This window comes from Crocuta crocuta, unplaced genomic scaffold (genome assembly GCF_008692635.1).
Source record: "Crocuta crocuta isolate KB4526 unplaced genomic scaffold, BGI_CrCroc_1.0 scaffold2078, whole genome shotgun sequence".
Lineage (NCBI taxonomy): Eukaryota > Metazoa > Chordata > Mammalia > Carnivora > Hyaenidae > Crocuta > Crocuta crocuta.
In genome coordinates, this window is record NW_027529520.1 from 83,121 (window position 1) to 92,831 (window position 9,711).

The window sequence follows — 9,711 nt, forward strand, 5'->3', positions numbered from 1 at the left end:
TTGAGAGGTCTAAAAATAAGGCTATATGTTAATAAATTTCAATAAAAATTAACTCAATATGAAGTTTAATCTCCCTGCTGTTTTCTAAAAATTGAGAAACTGTTTTTACAAGATTATAATCATGTGACAAAAGTTATGTTTCATCTGTAACTGCGATGTGTCCATTAATTTAAGTACAAGAGAAATAAAGAGACTTATTCTCACAAGACTTATTCTCACAAAAATTTTTTTCTTTCCTAGATCAAAAGTTTAAATCACATATATAAATAATCCTCTAAATTCTTGAATTTTCACAGAGACTGGTATATGATTAGGAATTTAAATTTGTTTAATTTTAACATGGAAATGCACAATGTGGGACCCAAAATTAAAGAATGGACTTAAGGAAAAAGTACAATCACCATAAAGGTATGTTGTTATCTATATGATGCCAAATTTACTGGTCAATATGATCAGTTTGCTGAGGGTCCCCAATTCTAGATTTTAAAATGATGTTTCCCTGGTACAGCCCATCTGGAAAACAGTGTGGAGGTTCCTCAGGAAACTAACAATAGAACTCCCCTATGACCCAGCAATAGCACTGCTAGGAATTTACCCAAGGGATACAGAAATGCTGATGCATAGGAGCACATGGACCCCAATGTTCATAGCAGCACTNACTAATTTGACAATAAACTATTAAAAAAAATAAATAAAATGATGTTTCCCCTTTTTTAAATGTTTTTTTATTTATTTGTGAGAGAGAGAGATAGAGAGCATAAGCAGGGGAGGGTCAGAGAGACAGGGAGATACAAAATCTAAAACAGGCTCCAGGCTCTGAGCTGTCAGCACATAGCCTGACAAGGGGTTTGAACCCACGAACCGTGAGATCATGACCTGAGCCGAAGTCGGATGCTTAACCGACTGAGCCACCCAGGTGCCCCTGACTTTTCCCTTCTTAATCATGAAAATATTGTCTGCCATTTGAGGAACCTAATTCTTACAAACATTTTTAATACTTAAATTCCTTAAAAATTAATCTCTTTCACACCAGCCTCTGATAATTAAGGACTCTGTAACTAGTGTCACCAAGTCACTAGTGTTACAAGTCANGTCACTCTATAACTATGTCCCATAACCCAATATATGTGAATAGGTAAAAGAGAATTTTGTTTGTCTACCTCTCTAGTCTCAAAATGATCAGGAGAGAAAGAAAATAAAAATGAGAGTACTAAAGGGATGTATGATTAGCAAGGCAAAACAAAGAGAAAAGAAAAGTGGACAAAGTACTCAATTTGTAAATATGATATTTTCCAGAAAACAGAGACAGAGGGAAAATTTCTAAACTCATTCTAGGAGGCCAGTACTACCCTAATACCAAAACCAGGCAGACATTATAAGAAAGGAAAAATCTGGACCACTATCTCTCATGATCACAGATAAAAATTTCTCACCAAAATATTAGCAAATCAGTTCCAATAATATATAAAACTAATTATACAACATGGCCAAGTGGAATTCATTTCAGGAATACATAGCTGGTTCAATAATGGAAAATCATTAATGTAATCCATTACATCAATAGGCTAACGAAAAAATATCATAATAATATCAATAGATGCAAAGAAAAGCACTGGACAAAATGCAACACCTATTGGAACATCTATCCAGCAAAATGGGAATAAAATGAAACTTCTTCAACTTGATTAAGGACACCTACAAAAAGTCCTATAGGTAACATACTTGATGATGAGAAACCAGAAGCTTTTCCCCTAAATTTGGGAACAAAGCAAAGAAGCCCTCACTTCACTGTTGTTCAGTATGGTACTAGAAGTCCTAACTAAAGCAGTTAAGAAAAGGAAATAGAAGGCACACATATTAGGAAAGAAGAAACAAAACTGTATTTGCAGATAATAAGATTATGTAGAAAATTCAAAAGAAGTGACAATAGAAACAAACCTCCTGAAATTAATAAGCGACTCTAGCAAGGTTGCAGGGTACAAGGCTAATATACAAAAGTCAACTGCTTTCCTATATATCTCCAGTGAACATACATAATTTGAAATAAAAAATAATACCATTTAAATTAGTATCAAAAATTATATAGCTAGGTGTAATTCTAACAAAACATGTTCAATATTTATATGAAGAAAACTACAATACTCTGATGAAAGAAATCAAAAAAGAACTAAAGGAATGGATTCCATGTTCATGGATAGAATGATTCAATATTGTAAAGCTGTCAGTTGTTCCTGAACTTGATCTACATATTCAATGCAGCCCCAATCAAAATCCCAGCAAGTAATTTAGTAGATATGGACAAACTGATTCTAAACTTTACACGGAAAAACAAAAGAAAAAAGAAGAAAAACAAAAGACCCAGAATATTCAACATAATATGGGATGAAAAAAAAAGTCAGAGGGCTGATACTATTTGATTTCAAGACTTACCATAAAGCTACACAGTAATCAAGACAGTGTGGTACTGGCAAAAGAACGGATTAACAGAACAAAGTCCAGAAATAGACAAATATACATAAATAAATTCAACTGATGTTTGACAAAGGAGAAAAGGCAACCCAGTGGGTAAACGGTCTTTTCAAAAAATGGTGCTAGATGTGCATTGATAGTATAGTGGTGAACATAGGTGCCTTCAAAAAATGGTGCTAGAGCAAGTGAACATACAAAAACTAAATGTAGACACTAGCCTTATACCTTTCACAAAACTTAACTCCAAATGGATCGTAGTCCTAAATGTAAAGCACAAAGCTATAAAACTTCTAGATGATAACATAAAATAAAATCTAGGTGACCTTTGTCTGGCAACGACATTAGATACAACACTAAAAGCACAATCCATGAACTACTGATAAATTTCACTACATTAAAATTTAATGCTTATTATATTTGAGAAAGAGAGAGAGAGCAAGAGAGCATTAGCAGGGGAGAGCAGGGAAAGAGGGAGACACAGAATCGGAAGCTCCAGGCTCTGAGCTGTGGGGCTCAAACTAATAGACGGCGAGATTATGACCTGAGCTGAAGTCAGCTGCTCAACCGACTGAGCCACCCAGGCACCCCTGACTACATTAAAATTTAAAGCTTCTGTTCTGTGAAAGACACTGTTAAAAGAAGGAAAATACAAGCCACAGACTTAGTGAAAATATTTGTAAAAAATCTATCTGCTAAAGGACTGGTATCCAAAATACACAAAGAACACTTAAAAGTCAACAATAAGAAAATGAACAACACCAAGGAGGAGATACAGATGACCAATAAGTATATGAAAACATGCACAATATCAAATGCCATTAGGCAATATCAAATTAGAACAAAATTAAGATAGCATTACACATCTATTAGAAAGACTAAAGTCCAGAACACTGACAACACCAAATGCGGACAAGGATGTGGAGCAATACAGCTCTCTCATTCACTGCTGGGGGAAATGCAGAATGGTACAGCCACTTTGGAAGACAGTTTGGCAGTTTCTCACAAACTAAATATAGTCTTAACATATAATCTAGCAGTTATACTCCTTAGTAATTACCCACATGAGTTAAAAACTTATGTCACACAAATCTTGCACACAAATATTTATCGCAACATTACTTTTGGCCAAAATCTGGAAGTAACCAAAATGTCTTTCAAAAGGTGAATGGATGAACACACTATATGGTACATCCATACAATGCAATATTTTTCAGCAATAAAAAGCAGTGAACTATCAAATCATAAAAAGACATAAATGACTCTGAAATGCATATTGTTAAGTGAAAGAAGCCAGTTTGTAAGAGCTACATACTATATGATTCCAACTATATGAGATTATGGAAAAAGGCAAAACTACAGAGACATTAAAATGATCAGTGGTTGTCAAGGATTTGGGACAACGGAGAGATGAATAAATGGAACACACTTCAGTTTTAGGGCAGTGAAACTATTCTGTATGATACTTTAATGGTGGATAAATGGCATTATGCATTTCCCCAAACCCATATATCAGTACACAACACAAAGAGTGAATCCTATTGTAAAACTATGAACTTAGCTAATAAGAATAATGTATTTTTAAGTAATTGGTTTATCATTTGTAACAACTGTACTACATTAATGCAAGATGTTAGTACCGGAAGAAATTGAGTGGAGTTTTTTGAGGGGGGGATATATACAGATTCTCTTATACTTACTGCTTTCTCTGCAAGCCTAAAACATACCTAAAATATAGTCTTTTAACTAAAAAATACTCCAGAATATAAATAATACTTCTCAATTAAAGGCTTCAGGTACCATTGTTTCATTTTAAAAAGTGTTTTTCAGAAAACTTTTAAAGAATCAAAGTTAAGCAAAAAGTGCATGAATCTTCTGAAGTTACAAATGTCAAGATAGTAGTTCCTGGAAAACTCCAGCTCTCCCATGAAGCCTTCCCTAAATGCCTAATTGCTGAAACTCCCATATATCTTCATTTGTGACTCCCTTTGGATATTTGGATGTTACATTATAAATATTTTATCATTATTTGTGTATTTTTCTCCTTCAGTACACTGCAACTGCAGGAGGGAGGGCAAGGCACACTATTCATTTTTGTTTTCCCAGCTGCCAAATACAGTATCTTGTACCTAAAAGTCACTCGACAAATGTTGCTCAATACATAACAGTATGATCTGAATATCTGTGTCCCCCTGCCAAATTCACATGTTGAAGTTTCCCCAGGGTAATGATATGAGAAATGGGGTCTTTAGGAGGTGATTAGGCCCTTATGGGATTAGTGCCCTTATAAACAAGTCCCCAAAGACCCTTCTTGCATCTTACATCATGTAGGTTACAACAAAAAGCCACTTATGAACCACCTAGTTTACGGTGCTTTTTACTGCAGTGTAAATGGACTAAGACACATATATGATCCCTTACCTTATATAACAGATGTATTCTTGAAGAAAATGGATATTGATTATATTTTTATAAAATACCTTCTCCCTTGAAATTATTTTATAATTTAAATATAGCTTATTTTCATTTGTAACAGATTTTTAATTTTTTAAATGTTTATTTTTGAGAGGAGAGACAGAGACAGAGAGGCAGACAGAGAGAAAAAGAACAAGCAGGGAAGGGACAGAGAAAGAGACACAGAATCTGAAGCAGGCTCCAGGCTCCGAGCTGACAGCACAGAGCCTGACACAGGGCTCAAACTCCCAAACCAGGAGATCATGACCTAAGCTGAAGTCAGATGCTTAACCAACTGAGCCACGCAGGTGCCGCTGCAACAGATTCTTAATTGAGAAGATCTTTTTTTACTTTAATGTCCTGTACTCCCAAGTTTTCTGTCAACTAAGTGGTTCCAAAGATGGTGTTGATTGCAAAGTATGAGTAAACTTTTTTTATAACATTAAAAAACACACTTATTTTATGAAAACTGATTGTAGTAAATATGTTTTATTTAGGTTTCCCTTAAATCCTGGCAGGGCTGTATATGATATATATACTAACAGAAAGATAAATTTTTAAAAAATCCTTAGGCTTCAAAATCCCCAGATTAATGATAATTTGATATTCCTAGGATTGATGTGTGGATGGTAAGAAAAGGCATTGCATATGATTTGTAGGGATTTAAGGAATGAAGGCAGACTGTGTTCTCTCTAGCTCTGTCTCTTGGCAGCAGAACCTCTATAATATATCTCATAGAGGACCCATTCTATTAAAAATAGAATTGCTGCAATTCAGAAAAACACCAAACTATTCTTCTTGGCCTTTTATGGGCTGCAAGGCCATCTTTTACATAATACACTTTATCTTACAAATCTTTGCTGGAGACCATGATAGCCTTAAGCCCTTCAGAATGAAAAGAGAATTAACAGGCAAGTAAGTAAGCAGATGGTATGCTGTGGCCCCATATGTTAAGCATGAAATCCTCCTTCCTTTTGTTTCTTCTCACTTGATATTTCCCGCTTTCTGCCTTCCTTCTCCCTCATGGATGCTTCTGGCCTTGCTATGAAACCACCACGTGCTGCTCAGATGGCTGGTTGGCATTCATTTATAGCCGAAAAGATTCCTAAACTCTGCCTTAAAATTCCCAGAAGTATGTGGAGGAGGCAGGGAAGACCAGAGAGTATAAAGGGGAATAGGCTGGTCCAAAGTGCTTATATGCCAAGGCATGTTGAGAAAAAATAGGAAGCCAAGAAATGAAAGGGACAATAATCCATCTTTGCACACCCAGTATAAACCATACAGCAATACTAACAAAATTAAACAATGACTAGATTTTAATGTTCTTTTTTATTTATTTCTGAGAGAGAGAAAGAGACAGACAAACAGACAGCGTGAGCAGGGGAGGGTCAGAGAGAGAGGTAGACACAGAATCTGAAACAGGCTCCGGGCTCTGAGCTGGCTGTCAGCACAGAGCCCGACGCAGGGCTCGAACCCACCAACCGTGAGATCATGACTTGAGCCGAAGTCGGAGGCTTAACCGACTGAGCCACCCAGGCGCCCCACAATGACCAGGTTTTAAAGATTGAGAGACTAATCACTTTTAAATAAGGACAGTATAGAAGTTAGAAAAATGATGTTATGAATGGTTAAACGTTACTACTATATATTCCTAAAGCTATTCTATGGTCTAGTTTCTGTTTCATAAAAAGAAAATGGTTTTTCTATATGCTCTGAAAGTATAAGCATGCACTTGTCATAACATCAGGCAATTTATCCCTTTTCCTAACTCAAAAGTAATCAAACAAACTTTCTGAGGACTGGTTTTTCTATATTTATTTCTGTTTACTTGTAATTAGTTTACATGAGGCTAGTACAACACTATCTATTCTATGGATGCTCAGTTATTTATTGATAGAAGAATCAAATATTAGCCTTCTAAAAATATTTCAGTCCTTAAGGAAGTTACCTTGATCTAGTTTTTATACCCTGATATTGACCTGTCACCAAGGAACAGAATCTGTATTTTGAAGGGTTGAAATTCATTCTGAAAATAAAATCATGCATTAACACTGCTCCCTTCGACTAACCTAATTAGTCATGTTCTAAACGGTTCTCTTCAAAAGTCCAGAAAACAATCTGCCTTCAACTTGTCAGCATTTTCATTCAGCTAATAAAGAATAAATGTCAATTTGCTAATTCTGCCTTGCACAAGAACTCAGAATATACCCTTAAGCAATTTGTAGGTAAAAGACAATTTAGCAATCAGTACTGTACTAAAAATGTTAAGAGTTAAAAGAATTTCAATGTTAGCTACCAAACTTAGATTTGTAATATCATCCTCTCTTTCAGCTTAAAGAAACAGACTCAAGTATGGATCTTGGTCTATTGCTCAGTATCTTGATTTAGTCCTCTCCCAGGCAAGGGGTCCAGTTCACTGGGAAAATACTCAACAGAACCCACAGATGAGAAAGGAGAAAAGACAATCAACAGTCATACCGAATTCTAGTTTTATTCTCCAATCACTCCTTCCCTGTTTCCATTACTGTTTGCTTCCATACAGGAACACATTTATCACAGGATCGGTCTGTAGTCACCTTCTATTTCTGCTCTTTCCCTTCGTAACTAATTTCCATTGCTTCAACTATTACTTCTTTTTTCTCCCCAACTATTACCCCTTAATCTCTCTATCGTGGGGCTCCTACCTAAGACTGTCTAGCATTTTGTATTAACAGCTACATATCTGTCTCAACATTCCATTAGCATCTCAAACTTAACATGCCCCAAATCAAAATTTCTTCTTCCCAAACAAGACCTCGTAACTTCCTACTTCTGTTCAAAGTATTTTCTTTCTCTTATCCTTGGCATCAACACTGAATCTTATTTCTTTTTTATTTCTAACATCTGACCTATTGGTAAGTCTTGTTGACTCTACCTCCCTTACCTCACAATATCTCTGGCATCTTTTCCCTCCATATTAACATGTCTACCACTACTCCAGTACAAAGTGCTATTACTTCTCATCTAGACTATTACATTAGCTTCTTAACTGGTCAGTAAATATGGCTGAACAAATACATGAAATGAAAATGAATGGTATCCCTATTTTAGTTCTCTCACCACCCTAATCGATCTTATGCAAAAGGTTCAGATTAATTTCCTAACACACAGCTCTAACCTCATTACTCTGCTACTCAAAATACATGTTCCTACTTTCAATATAATTAAATTTTTGTTTCACAGTTAAGGTATTTCACATGGAGCTCTATCTTTTTAAGGTTACCTATAATTTCTCTGAAACATTATCCCCTCATTGAAGCAAAGCTGGACTACTCACTACTCCACACATGCTTATGTCCTCTATCAATCTATTCATGTTACTCCTTTTAAAAAAAATTTTTTTTAATGTTTTATTTATTTCTGAGAAAGAGAGAGAGAGAGAGAGAGAAAGAGAGAGGTAGCGTGAGCAGGGGAGGGTCAGAGAGAGAGGGAGATACAGAATCCGAAGCAGGCTCCAGGCTGTGAGCTACCTGTCAGCACAGAGCCCAACGTGGGGCTCGAACCGATGAACCGTGAGATCATGACCTGAGCCGAAGTCAGACGCTTAACTGACTGAGCCACCCAGGCACCCCCATGTTACTCCTATACCTATAACAATCCTACTCATCAATCCAAGACTATTTTAGACCTCCTCTCCGAAACCTTTCCTGACTCCCCATCTTGGTGGTTCTTTCCTCTAAAATCCCAACACGTGAATGGTACCTCTTTTAAATCATCTATAACTTACTTTGCATCATAGTAATAAAATATAACTTGTCTTATCCTGGATGATTTGAGAGAAAAAAATGTGCTTTTATTTATGTTTGAATACCCTGCAGGGCCAAGAACAGTCCTCTGCATTACAAGTTCTCAGTACTTATTTTTAGGGTAAGGAACAGAATGAGTACATAAAAAGGAACATACATGACATAGAGAAAAAAATAAGTGATAAGATCTGGGTTCTAAAACAATATATTAACCCTTACACATAAGAGTGGAAGCCAAACCTCATACTTTTCAGCAGATTGCTTTTTTTTTTTACCGTATTTTTTATGAAATCTAAATTATTTTTATTTTAACACATACATTTTACTATGTGCCAAGCATTCTTTTTAGCCATTTGGATGCTGATTTAATTAATCCTTAAAACAACTGTATTTTACCTTATTTTACAAATTGGGAAACTGAGGCATGAAGACTAAGCAATTTACCCAATGTTACAAGGTTAGTAAGTGTCAGAGCCCAGGAATTCTGACTCCAAAGACTATATATGTACCATGACTATATTTTGTACCTAAAAATATATTTTTTACTGAATTTAAAATCTGAATGAGTTGAAAGTAAGGGATTTTTTCTTAAAAATTCAGAGTCATTATTAACTGCCTTATTAAAACATGTTACATATAGTACAGAAATAAACTGAAGAGGCTGCTAAGAGATAGAGGGCCGCTATACTGAATGGTACCAAAATGTCTATTTTTGTGGGTTTTTTCTTTCTTTTAACTTTTCCTGCTTGGTTTTTTTCCCCCTTCACACTGTTGTTTACCACTATCAATGTGCCTAAATGTGTCTTCTTCCTCTTTTCAATTTACTGAAATATGTATTAAGTAATAACCAACAGGGCTCTAAGGAGTTTCTTTTATAAAGTTCCTTATACCTTGTTACACAATGATCCGGTTTCAGGACTGAATTCCATTAAGCTGAGGCCATTAGAAGTATGATCCACAGATAAATTGGGCATTACCACATAATTTCTGATGGTATAAAAGTTAT

The 9,711-nt window shown here is 35.5% G+C and overlaps 1 protein-coding gene across 4 annotated transcripts in view; it reads right to left on the reverse strand.

Moving 5' to 3' along the window:
• Positions 1-9,711, reverse strand: part of ABCB7 (ATP binding cassette subfamily B member 7) — a 149,258-nt gene that overhangs the window by 42,005 nt on the left and 97,542 nt on the right. The gene's annotated exons all lie outside the window — the stretch shown is intronic.